Source organism: Lytechinus variegatus, chromosome 7 (genome assembly GCF_018143015.1).
Source record: "Lytechinus variegatus isolate NC3 chromosome 7, Lvar_3.0, whole genome shotgun sequence".
NCBI classification, from domain to species: Eukaryota; Metazoa; Echinodermata; class Echinoidea; order Temnopleuroida; family Toxopneustidae; genus Lytechinus; species Lytechinus variegatus.
Window position 1 is genome coordinate 23,132,489 of NC_054746.1, and position 17,075 is coordinate 23,149,563.

General features: G+C 35.1%; 1 protein-coding gene across 8 annotated transcripts in view; it reads right to left on the reverse strand.

Moving 5' to 3' along the window:
* LOC121418785 (neurexin-3a-like) overlaps positions 1 to 17,075 on the reverse strand; it is a 136,949-nt gene that overhangs the window by 90,866 nt on the left and 29,008 nt on the right. For 6 of the 8 annotated variants that reach the window (XM_041612899.1, XM_041612898.1, XM_041612897.1 and 3 more), the window contains one exon: positions 11,054 to 11,086. The gene's annotated coding sequence lies outside the window, so the exon portion shown is untranslated. Of the gene's footprint in view, positions 1 to 415; positions 806 to 11,053; positions 11,087 to 17,075 lie in introns of those variants that run through there. The other 2 variants (XM_041612893.1, XM_041612892.1) reach the window with 2 other exon arrangements.

A 17,075-nucleotide genomic window follows, 5' to 3' on the forward strand; every position in this document is an offset into this window, starting at 1 on the left:
GCCAGCCCCTTAACAAGATGACTAATGAACACAAAATCTTTCAGAATCAGGGGGGATGAATACCATCCACCTACACCCCCATTATCTATTCTCTATCTACATTAAAATATCATTTATATATAATCCCTTCATGATAATGTCAGTCTACATCTCTAATTTAAGAGATAAGAATTTAAGTTATAGGGGCAAGCCTGCTTACTATTATTTTAGAGTTCATACTTCAAGTAAATCCTGCTTTCATTTACAATGATAAATGGCTTATTACATGAAAAAAAATAAACAGCCACATATGCTTAAATCTATTAGCATGTATTAAATTGATTTTCATATCTTGATTTTCATTGATTTTCATATAAGTATTTCACTGCCAACAATACAATTGAATATTGATAGATACTGACATTGAAGTACATACCTACCAATGGTCACAAGTAAATGAAATCTTGTCTAAGTCATCATACACGTAGCTCTTAAATACATCAACTAGGTCCCAAACAGCATATGACCAATCAAGACTCAAGAGATAATTCCAGATTCACCACATACTCCACGTCTGTAAACATACAGTAAGCAATTCAAGCTCTCCTTAAAATCCTTTCCGTTCCGCCAATACCGAAAGCTGCTAAACATAAGTCTCCAATGTGGGGGATCGGTGGCAAAGGGACTGTGGTATACGGACGATGGTACGGACGATGGACATGTATAACACACCACTGGCTGGATAAATATCCCTGTTATGCTCCTCCTCTGATCTTACCCGCGAGCGAGTGATGCGTTGGGGGTATTAGTGGAGCGCACTGCACTGCACAGAGCGGGTGAGGGATTTCAGATCTCCTGCATCCCACTTGCAGGGTGAGAGAGCCAGAGAGAGAAGATGGAGAAAGGAATAGAGGAGAGGTTCCACACACACCTACATAGAGTTCACCTCAAATCATGAGGCACACACAGACTAGCGCTTCATGCATTAAGAGCAACTCACTATCCTCCAACTGACTCTTGCTCTTCCCCTCTTCTTTTCCTATCTCCCCTTTTCTTTCTCTCTCTCCTCTTTTCTTTCTCTCTCTTCCCTTTTCTGTCTCTCTCTTCCTTTTACTCTCTCTCTTATATACACAACCCTTTATCCATATTTACCTGGCATCCCAGTCTCATTGTACAGTGTGTTAAATGCCCCACGTTTTAATATCCTCCCTTGTCAATGCGATACTCTATGCATCAGTGATGGCAATGTTGATAGACAAACAGAAAGACAGAACGAAAGAAGGATTCCTCCACGTCAGTATCAACTTTCCTTCTATGCTGCCAACATTACTTAAAACTACAGCCAAAGGCGGCACAACAGATGCAAGAAGGAAATAGGTACCTCATTATTCCCAGGCTTACATCTTTTTGTATACGTACCTCATTGATTCCTAGCTCACATCTATCTACTCTACAGCCTTGTTTCATTTAAGTTAAAATATTTTATTACACAAGCATGACTCCTATCTGCACTTCCATCCAACCGAAGATGAATGAAAATCAGGCATATCACACACAGAAAGCTTGCATCATATCCTCACTAAGGCTGCATTCGTAGCAGAATTAGAAAATGTATTCAATAAAACGCCGGCATAATCGATGACAGGTTATTGGCGATGCGCCTTGCCGGGGGTCGCGTTTAATCAAGGCCCGGCCGTCATCCTCAGTTAGCTCCGCTTTCCATGGGTATTGGGAATCGGTCAGGCAAATAATGAACACATAGATACACACTCCGCTGCTTCATTTTTTCCCCATGTGAAGCTAAGGGAGACTGCAAATATACCAGGGAGGGGGTAGCAATATTTTAATCCTAAGAAGGGTCTGCCAAGTTAGGATTTCTGATATAGATATCAAATCATTACTATTCATGAATAAATTACCTACTGATGAAAATTTATCTATTGCACATTCACATACCATACCACTAAACTTTCACCATCATCTTGTAATTCAATATCTATACACTGATATCAAAGTTCTTGATATCACATCAATTCACAAAGTCACATCAATTTTAGCTGTAATTAGGCCTACTTCTTTGTCTCCATTATACCACGAAATATACTTAAATATATTTATATAATTTTCAAGTCATACTGCATCAAAATTTGAGCATTATCTGAAATCCTTAGCACACCTTGGCTGCCATTTCCCTTGTTCTCATGTACAAATCCAAAAAGGATAAATAAATAAATACAGTGAACAACTGACAATCCTTTTTTTTTTGTGAAAATTCACCTGTCCTGTAAGCTATTTAAGCAATGTTTATCATGAATCTAATTCCATGTTAATTAACTCTTCTTTTCATGAGATGTTTTCTTCAATTTTTCAGTAGCAAAGCCACCTGCTATGCTCATTGTTAAAGTTCACACTAATCGTTTACCAATTAATACATCATTATTCCTGATCAAACATTTTCAATCCATATCAATGTAGTTAATAATTCTTTTATACTTTCTTCTAACAACATACGTAAATGCTTGTCCCTACATTGATTAGGGGGATTTGTCTATACTGTATTAACATAATCCTTTAACTACCACATCAATATTCTTTTCTTGAGGAAATAACTCCAGCTGTTTCTTTTTAACTACATTCCTTATGCTGAAAATTCAAAGAATGGTCTATGAATTGCTAATTCAATTTACGTTCAAAGCACAAACAAAATAATTAATAACATGACTTATCAAGAAAAAAAAACTACTTAATAGAAATAATGATGGAAATATTATCTATTAATTGTCTAAGTAACATCCCCATTTTAACTTTCAATTTATAATCAAGCAGTTTATTAATCTTTACACAAGTTTAGATAATGGAATCATAATCTAAAATTCTTCTCCAATCTATCATTGGGCATTCAATTATGTAATGTTTTCTTTATCTTGAGTAATCCAGAATATCCTAAAGCCTAAATTATCAGATAATGCTCTAGCTGACCTTATAAACAAGGAACTAGTGTCTCAGGGGCTATTTGAAAATGAAATTATGTTCATTACATCTACAAACCAATCACTCTTTATTAGCGTAACCCACTTTTAATGAATGGTCACATTCATACGCAAGACACACAAAAGTTCCTGAACCGAGCCTGCAGGGAAATCAACTGCACAATCAGTTTTCACCAACTTAATCAAATATCGCTCGCCGGTGACCGTGAAAATGCCGTTCATTTCTCTGGGACTATGCATAGCATGAGAAAAAAAAATCATTTGTACAAGTAAAATGACTTTTTCAACTGCATGTCAGCCTTGTCAGGGAATGTGGTAGAAGGAATTCAGTGCGTAATAGCTCTTTGTATGAAGCTAAAATGTCACGGCGCCAATATAACAGACTTTCAATATTCTCTTGATTGGAGCACATAAAATGTGCAATCTTTTATTTTTGATCATTAATGTTAGGAATAAAAACCACCTTGTTACCTCCTTTCACGGGATTTCAAGCAAACAATGTATTCTTTTTATCATTATTATTATCATCAAACATATGAAGTTATAACTCTGAGGTTTCTTTTGATGATTCATTATGGTACCTTAGGATAAGTGATGATGATATGATAGAGGATTCCAAGAGAAGTTTGAAGTTAAATCAGGTCTGCTTTAAATCTCTTCTCATACATTTCAAATGCAGAGTGAATTAACAGAGTGAATGCATACATAATCTGAAATATTCTACTTTTTAGTAGAATCCACTTTATTGAGGAAGGTAATGATGTTTTCCAAAGGAAACAATTTGAAATCACCAATTTCTTGACTCTCCATTTCAAAACTTCTCTTTCATTTTGATTTCAATTTGATATGATTATGATTTTTTTCATCATTCTGCAGACAGATTATGATGAAGCATTAAACTCCATGTTGAAGTAATTGATCCACCCTATGAATTTGTAAACCACAGAACGGGAATATAGATATACACATACCTTGTTTTCACAACCTGTTCTGACCTCTGTGTCCTAGATAAAATAATTCTGCAGGTGCTGTTATAGTGTCATCAATCTCTCATATATTATGATTATGAAATCCCAATATTACATACAAACTCCCCTTTATCTATCTATCTATCTATCCGTCCATGATATATATACTGTACCCAGATCAGCAAGCTATTCATCACTTCATACATCTACCTTTTCTATATCTATATTCATATTTATCTACATCTATCTATCTATCTATCTATCTATCTATCTATCTATTTGTATTATGTCTGTAATCACTAGTTTCTTTCACTCACTTGCATGTGTGTACACCCCTTCTCTCTCGCTCTCTCTCTCTCACACACACTATCACTATCAATATCTTTATCAATCTATTATCTATCTCTCCATCCAGTATTCAATCCATTCACCGTTTATCTACATATTGTCACCTATCTATCTATCTATCAATCTATTTATTTCTCTACATGCATACTAATGATATTTTTATTTCTAAAGTAGTTCTCAGCAAAAAGAAATTAAATATATATTAACATCTGAAATCAATTTAGAAACGGAGAAATAGTTGCAAGCTTCCATTTACCCGTTAATTTTCCCTACGTTATCATGTCCAATTGATGAAGGTGGCATTTTAATCATGACATTTCTTTGCATAATCTACTAAAAACAGAAAGCATGCTTAATTTGGCATCACTCTGAGTAACAACATACAGACCAACACCAACTTATTCCTTTACCTTCAGACACGGAAGCAATCGATTTCACTCTGATCCAGTCCCAAACCAGTGACAAAAAGGGAAAATTTATACTTGAATGGCCTTTCTGAGGTTTTTGTATTTTCCGGCATGAAACTTTCATGATGCGTGGGATGTAACATATAGCTGTCTTTAACCGTCAGCGGTTATCTGGAGGTGATGGATGTAAAAGCACACCAGACATCTTTATCATACTTTAACACAACCACCAACAGTTTGCAGAGCGATAGTTCACTTCCCACTATTGAGGATTCTATAATTTACACTGGAGGTTTTTTTTTATAGGATTCTAACAAAAAAAATCAATTTTTATTATGGGCAAACAAAATATTCCAACGGATTGAACTTGATTTTATTTTTCCAAGGGAAACATACACTTAAATTTCTGAAAAGGAACTGATCAGGGTTTTTTATTCTTAGGCAGATTTGGCAATGTTTCTCTCATAATACAGATTTCAACTACCCAAGTTAGCAAAATGTTATTTCATTTGCAGAGTACCACCCAGCCAACTCACATTTCAGAAGGTTCAAAAAAAAAATTCTCAATTTGAAATTTAAATCCCAAATCCTACATTTAAATGATTTGAACATGGATACATTCTTAATAGAATAAATGTATGCTTTATTGTTTGAGACATAAATTTGGATCACTGCCTGTGATTCAGAAACTGATGGCGTAAAATGGCAAAGTTCAACTAAATCAGATGAACTGTGAGATAAAATGACCTCAGTGCGATGACCATGCCAGGTCAGAAGATACTCCATCTCAATTCTCTCTGGTCACCAACGGTACTCACTTCATTCTCACATACTCACACTATCCTAGCCATCAAAACAGCGGTCATCCGTCCGCATAACAAACACACAACAAATAAAACAATGTCCCATTCACCGACAGTGGGGAGAGAGACCTGTCTCATTTTGTATGCACCCGCATACACGCCCGGCATACTTAGGAGGCAAAATAAACGTGCCTCAAATCACTGTCGCGTAGTAACGTTCCCCCTTCTCATACATATTTCAGGCTGGAGCAGGGTCTGGAATGCCTCGCAGTCCACTAAACATGTAGAAAGCCCACGCTTGCATGTTACATTGTCACATCAGATTAGCTAGACTATGTGAACTCGAATTACATCTAATTGCAAAGACTACTACCAATATGAAATTGAAATTTGCACAGCCATTTACGCCAACACATCATGTGTGAACTACTGACCTTTCCATGTCATGATGGAGATTGCTGAAAAGAAAAGAAAATGTGAAACACCGGTGCTCTTTCAGCTAATTGGAACAGCCAATTTTCAATACGAAATACTAAAAAGTCAAGTAAATGAAAGAAACCAAATGTGGTATTTGATTTACCATCATTATTTCATGAACACACTTGCAACCTATCCCGTTTCCTCTCATTTCAATCCCCCCTATTTCTTTCTTTCTCTCTCTCTCATTCATTTTCCATCCCCAATCTCTATCTTTCTACTACCCACCGCACCTTTACACAGCATTATATACAGCAATTAGGTATTCTGAACATAAACGCATGCACAAAATATTCATGAAGTTGTGTTGGAGAAGGGTGACCTTGTGACCGCACCATGGCAATTATCCGCATTATTTGGAAATGCGTTCATAAACTCAAAATCTTGTCCCGATGCTGCTATTATGTGGATAATAGTAGCATCAAAATAATGCGGATAACTCTTGTCCTCCAATTTTACGACCAAATTATGCTGCTATTAGCCGCATAATTGGGTTTATGAAAGGGGTATGAGAGAGAGTTCTGAGATCTAAATTTTTCAGAAGATGAATGCCCTCATTTACTTGGCAATTTCAAGAACACATATCATTTTCCTCTGAAACAATTCCCAACCAAATGTTATCATTGTACTTCATCATCTTACATCGATGACATATCAATCAATAGATAATGAAAAGCAATAGCATTTTATAGAATTTATTGCTGCAATCAAGCTGTAATAACTAACTTTCTCAATATCTAGTATTACACCTATATAAGGCTTGAGCATTCAACATAAATCCATTTTTTCTTTAAATATAACCAGAATCCTCAAACAGGGTGTGGACATCTCTCTCTTCAATGCAATGGTGCAGTAGCATGATTGTAACTTGACCAGCATATCAAAATGTACTCTGCCTTGCCATTCTGACAAATAAACAACCTGGAACCTATCGTCTCCTGTAATCGAAGGGTGAAGATTTCCAATGACCATGTCGGACAGGGCTTCCTCTCAGGGTAACTAGAGAGGGAGACGTGCATAGTTTGCATCCTCGTCCTAGGCTGGTCAGGTGGGGTCAGCGGGGTTGTTCTTCTTTTATGCATGAGTTGGTGTTACAAATAGATACCGTTCTCATTATACTTTCTAAAACTAGTTTACTGGAAATTGGTTCAGGAAACCAGTTTGAAAGATCGCTTTGCTAGCGTTCCCATTCAATCACCCGAAAGTGGTTTTCAAACAGCTTCATGAAAAGCGTTCTTGTTGCTATGGGAACACTCTCAGTGGGGCGACATGCTTTGCACAAAATTTGAAACCGTTAGTACGGGATACTCAACAACATCAGCTGGACCAGGCCGGGTCCCAATGTTAGGTGCCGCTGACCTGGCTGGGCTTGAATCATGACAATAGGAGATTTCAATTTATTTCAAACGTCATGTATTCATTCTTTTTGCCGATAAGCTTGATATCTGCAAATAATTCAGGTGAGGGTCACGACCATCCCGATTATTTCAGGGTTCTAAGGGTTACCAGTAAATGTGTCTTTTCATCAAAATGATTTTATAAGTAAGAAAAAATTGCTATTCTCATCTATTAAATGATTCATTTTAAGTTCATATTCATTTCTTTATGTTACCCCCAAACAATGAAATAAAAGATAAAAAAGACTCAAGTTAATCCACATTATTATTCTCAGATGATTTTCTGATAACGATTGGTAGACAAATATCAGTATTTTTTATTTTTAAATTTCGATGAAATCTAATGAAGATGTTGAAGTATTACGTCAGTATAAGCACCTATGAGAATTGCTAAAGCAAAATACAACTTGTCTGATATAATTAAAGGGTAAAAACACCCATGCAATGTAAAACAAAATTAAACATGATAAGACACAAAGTTGGACATCTTTCTGGAGACAGAATCTCAATTCATTGTATAGATTTGTAAATGTATGTACAAACATGTTTTTCTTTTTAAAATATGTTTCTCTGGAAGTGTCAGTTTGAAGGTTGCCCTACTGAAAAGGGTAATGAATCACGTCATTTATTACTCTGTAGCAAAGTCTGAGAGTACAAAAGTGATTTTGTGAATGCATTTACAATTCATACTTGCTTGAAAGCTTCCATTAGGCAACCGTAAAAGTCATTTCTCTTTTAGACACACAGCGCTTCCCGCAAATGTCTCCTTCACATCACAGAAACAAGGTTGACCACCATCACTGGCTAACGATCAGGTTCACATCAACTTGATATATGTCCATCTTGGTTTGTAAAAATAATTTTGATCTTGATTGCCTGGATAATTGCGATGCAGAAATCAGCAAAAGTGCACATATAGTTGGCCATAATGGAGAGGGTCAAACAAAGTTCAGACAATAACAAGATTCCATGATGAATATAAATACTGTAATTATCCATCAAAATAAATTAAATCAAATCGAATTTCAGAGATAATTTCACAATTCACATTCATGATGAAACTCACTTCCCTAGAATAGAAGCCTGCAGATTAATGTAGGCAGATTTTTGTTTTTGTATGAATTATGCCTAACAACTGCAGAGGAAGGAATCAGTCTTTGAGTGATGTACTGATCACCTAATTCTGCAAATATCAAATTATGATCATCTGTATAAACAAAGCTTGAATATGTGATTTAATCAACTTCATCTGGACTTGACAACTGACAACAAAAATAAGATACCATCACCCACTTGCCAATCTCTGATATTTATATTTCTAATTTATATTTGATTATCAAACAGTTCTTGGATAAAATGGACTAGAATGTGAGAAACATTTCACTTGTGAGAATGGCACTGGTTTAAGTGTAGACATAACTGATTCTTAATTGGGAGGGAGAAACAGAGTAAACACACATGATGATTGACTGCAAATTTTTCACTTTATTCCAGTTCCCATCACCAAAGCTTCTGTGCAAGCATTTACAGGCATGACGCATGACTCAGCGGCTAATTTTCTCATTCATAATATATTCAAATAGGGGCAAAAGCAGATGGGATACCAAGCAAACATTGCTACACACCAACTGAGCAGAGGAAAGTAATTTCATTTTCAGAAGAAACCACATAGTTTGGGTGAAAAGAAACTACCCCCTTACCTAATACTCATGGCAATCTGATATATGCAGTGAGGTGACATTCAAATTTATTTCTAGATGTATATGTATCATCAAAGATTGCAAAATAAAAACAGTGATTTTAACATGCCTTTTCTAAAAATGGTTCACTCAAATCATTATTATTCTACTGCTCCATAACAAAATGTAATTTACAATGAAAACTTTGAATAAACCACTTATTAAAGGCACATGTTATAAGTTCATTGCTCTGCTGACATAAAACAATCTAGATGAAATACTTAACTCTGAAAAGTACTTAAAATCTCTGAACATTGAACAATGTATCAAAGGTTTCTGACATTCATATCACTGATCTCATTTAATCATAACTGAATGTGTTACCAGCACTGGCTGATCACAAATCTCTCACAATCACAAACTTGTTCAAATATTGAATATACAGGCCAGGAATCTAAGTAATACTAATATACATTGTTCTTGTTTTCTTACAATAAATGTAAATTACAATATTAGAATGTATAGCTTGGTGCATTTTATCAACATATTGGGTTACTGAACCTACCACATTCAGGGCATAAATGGACATTTTTTAAAGATATGTTTAGAGATACTACAGTCGTCCCTGACCTCCATTTTGGTCACTTTCCCCTTGAAGTGTACTTGAGTAATCTTATCAACACTTCACATCTTCTACCTCTCTGCTCACTCAGACATCCTAACAAACAACTAGCCATCTCTTCATCAGGCTTTTCACACGAGATTAAAATCACTTTACTTTGCAAAGTAAAAAAAAAATCAAAATCAAAACGATTGGCTAAATTATTACTTTTTTGCAAGAATCCACATCAGTGTTTCTCAGTGTCATTCCCATATTTCTCATTATTTTTGTATGCTGATAATGGGAGATAAGACTAGAAAAGACACAGAGGGAAAAAAACCTAAAATGCTATGCTCCGATGTTTGTTAGATTGCCTTTAGTATAAAACATGCAATCTTCAGTAAAATTACAATGGCCAATCAAATGCAATTTACTGACATAGCCAATGATATTACTTAAAACTATATGAATGCAAGTATAATTTCCTAGTAAAACTTGGAATTGTGAACATGTAAACAATGGTTTCAAAGATGTTTAAAAATCAATAATTCATATTTCAAATTACAAATAGAAATTCCTATGTGACTGCTCAATGATTTTAACTCGAAATTATAATGCTGGAAGCAGAACATTTTGAAATTTAAACAACTTTTTTGTGTGTGTCTGTGGGCAACAATTGTCGTGGTAGGTCTCCTTTCATTGGCTCATTGCATGTTTTATTGAAATAACACATACCCTCATGCCCTGCTCGGTAATGCTATTAAATAATACAAATACTGCCAATTTTTTCATCATGCATTTGGTTTGCTCAATAATGATTCATAATGGCAATCATGGAGGCTCTCATGTGAAAACACTCTCTATCCAAACCTTTCTATGCATACATGAAGAGTAACCAGGCATCCATAATGAAAAGCATCCGCTGATGTTCATATACTTATGTCTGTTAATATCGATGAGCAGAAAAATACCAAAGGAAATAAACGTATTCCCATATTCATGTATTTGAAAGGGTGAATTTTAATCACTTATGAAAAGTTCTTTGAGCTCAAGAAAACACTCTGGAGATTTGGAGAAGGGAAATGCATTTTCTGGTGGTGGTAAAATGATAATAGCAGCAATAATGTATTGGAATTCAATGTGAGCAATAATAATTATTAAAAAGTGCATCAGCAATCTAGACATTGTGGTTTCATGAAGCTATAATAATTGGATTTAAGTGTTCTAAGAGTTTATTATATCCCCCATGTATACTACCACTATAACTTTAATTCCTTCCATTTTCCAAGAGATCAATATACTTTCTGTATAAAATGAAAGTAAGAAATGTTACTTGAATCTCATATCAGACTTCTTAAACCAGACTTGTAAGCAAGTTCAATTTTCAAAACAGTGTACACTTACCTGCTTGTTCAAGTTTCTTGATAGATTCAAGTCCTGTATGCAAACACAATGAAAAAAAACTTCATTGTTATATGGCATTTAACTCCTTAGATACAGTGCTTTTATTCGAACATCACCTCCTTTTCTCTTTTTCTAGACATATTCTTCATTCTACATGTCTATTTTCAACCAATTCAATATCTAAATGTATCTGTATTATCAAAAGCCAAGTTTATCGCTTACATCAGTCTTTAGATATAATGTATGTTCAAAAACTAATCAACAAGAGTAAATAAAATAAGAATCACATTCAGAATTTGACATGATACTCTTGTATGCCAATTGAACCAATTCCTGTGTTTCGTTTACAATAAATTCAAAGAAACACTACCACTATGTCTCCATGTGCATCCCTATGTAACATACATAGGTGTGTAATGAATAGAATAATAGGTATAAATTTAGGAGCAAGGCCAGTGTGTGATGATCTATAACCATCAGACTGATTAATGTCACAGTGGCTACACCAATAAATTCTGTCCAGCCTGTCATGTGAGAACAGCTAATTGGAGCTCTCTAACTCGTCACCAGCTGATCTTAAAGGTACACAAGGAAAATAATATTCCGATCCTAATTTTATATATACATATGGAGAATTCCAAAGCAAAAAGGTCTCAAAAATCAATACCTGCAAGTTAGAAGGCCTAACACTACAATATTTTGAGAACTTTTGGGAAATTCATCTAAGGTCAGGGATGTTTGCAGTAAAGACCAGATGGATTCAAACATCAATGGTGCGCTTCCGCAAGCTCAAGTAAGAGAATTGATTACATCAGCATTTCCCATGAGCATCAGACCAAAACAATAAATCATTGGGTGGAAGTTATCACTTTGACATATATTTACTGGGATGAAAACAAAAATAGAGTTTAATTGTTCCAAGAAAGGAATATGATACACTTATGGCTGTGCTGTATTGTGTAGGCTACATAATAATCTTATTGCTTTTATGCCAATAACATAATCCGATATCCCATCATACAAGCAGAATGTATCACTCAAGCATCCATTACATCTTAAAAGCCAGGAGCTTTATTATCTGTAATACCTAGTCATTTTTCATAGATGCTCAATATATATGCATTGAATTCCAGAGACCGGCTGATATAGGGTGTATGGTGTAATTGCCTATTTGCATCTCAAAAGGAAGGATATTGACACAAAGAATACAGTATCGCATGTGAGCGTACCAGTTATATTCCTGTAACAAACACAACGCAGAACAAGCAATTATCTTTAAAGTCAGTCTACACCTTTTGCATGCTTAAAAATCAGATATTACACATACAGAATTTCATATTATAGTAATCATTTTTCACTGAGTGATGAAGCTGGTAGATGAATATAATTTTTTTTTGTACATTTATTACATTTTTAATTCAATGATAAGTACATTTTTTACCTAAAAAAAGAAATCAAAGCTTGACTCCAATCAATGGTTTAAATACAACATTTCACATTCCAGTGCAGACCTTGCGGTACATTGCAGTCGATACAATTGAACCTGTATACGACCACCTAAGGGTGGCTAGAAAAGTTTTCTTTAAGGTTCCTTTATTGCTTCAATGGAGAAACTATTGAAGGAAATCCTAGCTTGCAGTCTTTATAGACAAGTGATCCTTCTGTACAGGTGGTCACTACAGCAGATATTAGAATTTCAAATTGTTTGACTGTTGACAAGAAATCAGGACAAACTTTTTAATTTATAATGAATATTGGAGATCAACTGGCTGTGATATCCTACACAGGCCAATTCAGTCAGTACGATATTATGTGTAGCCCTGCAAGCAAGTTTCAAAAGAGTGTAAAATGGATCGTAACACTATTAAAGACCCTGTCACAAACTGTTGTTGGAAAGTGCTCTCTGCCTCCTATCAAATTTACTTTAGACGGTTTAAGGTGGCCAAAATCATACTGTCTAAAGTGTACACGGCTAGTACCTGTCAACATCTAGGTAAGTTTAATAGACAGCCAATGAATGCATTCAAATCAACAACAACAACAAGTGGAATGCCTCTGGCCGTCTCACCTGCATCACGCGGTTCAATATAGCAGCAGTGCTGACTATGAATACTACTCTAACTCGCACAAGATGTTCAGTGATACATGGTTACTCTTATGTCCAAGTTTAATGAACTAGACCACTTTTTATGAACTAGACCAATAAAATTACAGAGATATGATGGTTATTCAACAAAAAACCCCAACATGGCCAAAGTTCATTGACCTTACATGACCTTTGACCTTGATCATGTGACCTGAAACTCGCACAGGATGTTCAGTGATACTTGATTACTCTTATGTACAAGTTTCATGAATCAGATCCATAAACATTCAAAGTTATGATGGTAATTCAACAGATACACCCAATTCGGCCAAAGTTCATTGACCTTTGACCTTGTTCATGTGACCTGAAATGAGCACAGGATGTTCAGTGATACTTGATTACTCTAATGTCCAAGTTCAATGAACTAGACCAATAAACTTTCAAAGTTATGATGGTAATTCAACAGATACCCCCGATTCGGCCAAAGTTCATTGACCCTAAATGACCTTTGACCTTAATCATGAGACCTGAAACTTGCACAAAATGTTCAGTGATGCTTGATTACTATTATGTCCAAGTTTCATTAATCAGATCCATAAACTTTCAAAGTTATGATGGGAATTCAACAGATATCCCCAATTCGGCCAAAGTTCATTGACCCTAAATGACCTTTGACCTTGGTCATGTGACGTGAAACTCATGCAGGATGTTCAGTGATACTTGATTAACCTTATGTCCAAGTTTCATGAACTAGGTCTATATATTTTCTAAGTTATGATGACATTTCAAAAACTTAACCTCAGGTTAAGATTTCGATGTTGATTCCTCCAACATGGTCTAAGTTCATTGACCCTAAATGACCTTTGACCTTGGTCATGTGACATGAAACTCTAATAGGATGTTCAGTAATACTTGATTAACCTTATGGCCAAGTTTTATGAACTAGGTCCATATACTTTCTAAGTTATGACATCATTTCAAAAACTTAACCTCAGGTTAAGATTTGATGTTGACGCCGCCGCCGCCACCGCCGCCGCCGTCGGAAAAGCGGCGCCTATAGTCTCACTTTGCTTCGCAGGTGAGACAAAAACCACTCTCACTTCTCAGACAGTATCCTCTGATGACAATACTAGGGCCTTTAAACATGTTAAAAGCACCATGCTAACACATGGGCATGCACTGTATTAGCATTTCTAAGTTATTCACTGGTACCATAGAGACTGCATCACTTGCATCTCAATACTTCATCAGCATCTACCTTCAAAATGCATCCATTCTGAGAACAAAATGAATATTCTTAACTCTTTTTCTTAGTGTTTCAACATAAGGTTACAGTTTGACCGCTTTTAGGTTGGAGAGTGATCAGTCCCGGGAAAAGACTTCTAGTTTGTGCAATGCTTGGCCTATCTTTCGTACTTGTTCAGAATATAAGTTCACATCCAATTGTATCTCATGTTGGACTATGTATTCAATTCAAAACGATTCATATTATCCATGTTAGTTCTATATGGTACCAGATCAAGTTATTTCAATTGTGAGTAGAGAATTTTATTTCTTATTCAACTCAAGCACTGATTCTGGACTTAACACAAACCACAGTGGCTATCTCAAAATGTTTCTAAATCTTTTCACTTCCCAGTAATTGATACCAAATATCATATTTTTCACATCACGTAATCATATATAAATTGCAAAAATAACTGAAAAGTGCAATAAACACCCTTGCTTTTTAAAGGTGTTACTTGCAAAATCACTCAGTTTTGAAATGCCAACTGAGGACAACAAACTCCCGACGATGAATAATGTATTGCACGATAAGAGATAATGATCTGAGAAATGGCTAGAGGGAAAAACCCAGCCTTTTTTTTCAATTATAGTATGATTAATGTGTTTCCCTAACAATACTTGGTTTATTCATTGGTTCATATCATTACTAAACATAATAAACATGGGAGTAAATCCTAATGCACTTTTAAAGCCTTCCTTCAGTTGTGAAGATCCTTATTCTAATTTAAAGAAAAATAAATCTTATGAAACTACATGTACATTGCCCATACTTGATTCTTATTATAAATGATCTAAATTTGACTGATCTCATCTTGTGATACTAAGGCTTAAAAAGGGTCCTTCAAATATTCATAAAAAAAGCTTCATAAAAGTATATCTGCAAGATTTTAATCCCATTTTTTGTGTGGGAATTGGTTTCATGCAAAAAAAAATATGCAAATCAGACCTTTTTTAATTTAGACATTAAATGATATTTTTTCTTCAAAATTTAGATTTAATCTTTAACACTACATGTTCCCTATATACACACACTTTCTGACAATGAATCCAAAATACAACTGAAAACAAATTACATTTCCTACCTTAACTACAGTGTCAGGTTTACAGAATGTTATTCTACTTGTCTATTTTTAAGCTTTAATACAAAGAAAAAGGACAACAGAGAGAGTGATCTGGTTCCATAAACTGAATAATATATGGCTATTTTATGCAAGATTGAATTACTATCCTACCGCCTGGCCTTAGTTTGGATATTCCAATGCCAGATTTTGATAAACTTATTTACTACTTTTTGTTTTTATTTTTTTAATGAACTGTCTGAAATGGTAATGAGTAAAGTTTACAACTGAAATAAAGATTTGTTTTGTTCTGCATATTAAATATATATTTTTTTTCCTTCTTGTTGGTCATAGAGTTTCAGTCATTATAGGAAGAAAATTTCAAGGACAACCATTGTTTAGTTATTTTGTTCATGAATTGTTGAAGATAAGCTAATCATTATGAAATAATTATCAAAGAAAATCTTTAATCAGAAAATATCAATTCTTCCTGATATTTCATTCCCATCTCATCCCATATATAGGGATGTACAAGAACTGTATTAATATTATCCCATGCATGATTTTAAGAGAATATATTGAACCTGACTTTATTGTGTGAAATTCACATTTCCACCCAGAATCAATTAATGAAAATGATACAAAGGTCACTACAGGTTACACTGCATAGGTATTTCAAAATATCAGCTAATAAATAAGTAATTATTCAATTAATCTTTACCAAAACTATATTGTGACTAACAAGGCTCTGATATACAGATGGTACAATGGCACATATCTTAAGGGAAGATATAGACAGAGATATGTGCATAAAATGTAAACTATTGGCAGATCGGTATTTCTAAGAGGCCGTTCTCATTACGCTTTCTAAAACTAGTTTACTGGAAACTGATTCAGGATACCAGTTTGGAAGATTGCTTTGCTAGTATTCCCACTTAATGACACGAAAGTGGTTTTCAAAATCACTTCACGTAAAGCGATCTTGTTGCTATGGAAATGCTCTCAGTTGGGTAACATGTTTCATGCGAAATTTAAAACCGCAGTGTAGACATTCTGCTCCTGTCTTTTATCGTAGCGTGCTCAAAATGTGCGAAAAGTTCGCTTATCATTTCCCGAAGAACAGTTGTGTCCTCACGCTAAAACCAGTTTAACGAGGCAAAGCGATATTGAAAAGTACATCGCGAGGTGGTTTTCTGAACCGGTTTGGAAGATCGCTTTCCAGTAAACTAGTTTTAGGAAGGTAGTGAGAACAGTGTCTAACTTCTGGTATGTAGGCCTACTTGTGAGTGGTGGACATGCTGACTACAGCTCCTTGGCTTCAAGAACATAATCCAAAAAGACAGAATCACTGGCTCCGATCCATTCCCACCATCCTTCTGCCTTCCTGGCAGTGCCTGTGATAAACAAGCCCTCATTCGTATCAATTTCCAAGCATCCATTTCCATTCCCACTCACCACAGAGTGGATTTTAATCAAGACAAGATAGGGGTAAGATAGGGGTTAGCTCATATCGTCCCATCCTGAACAAACCAGCCCATCATTTTCCCTCTCTCAACATTCAATGATTGATATAGTAGACACTTAGACTGAT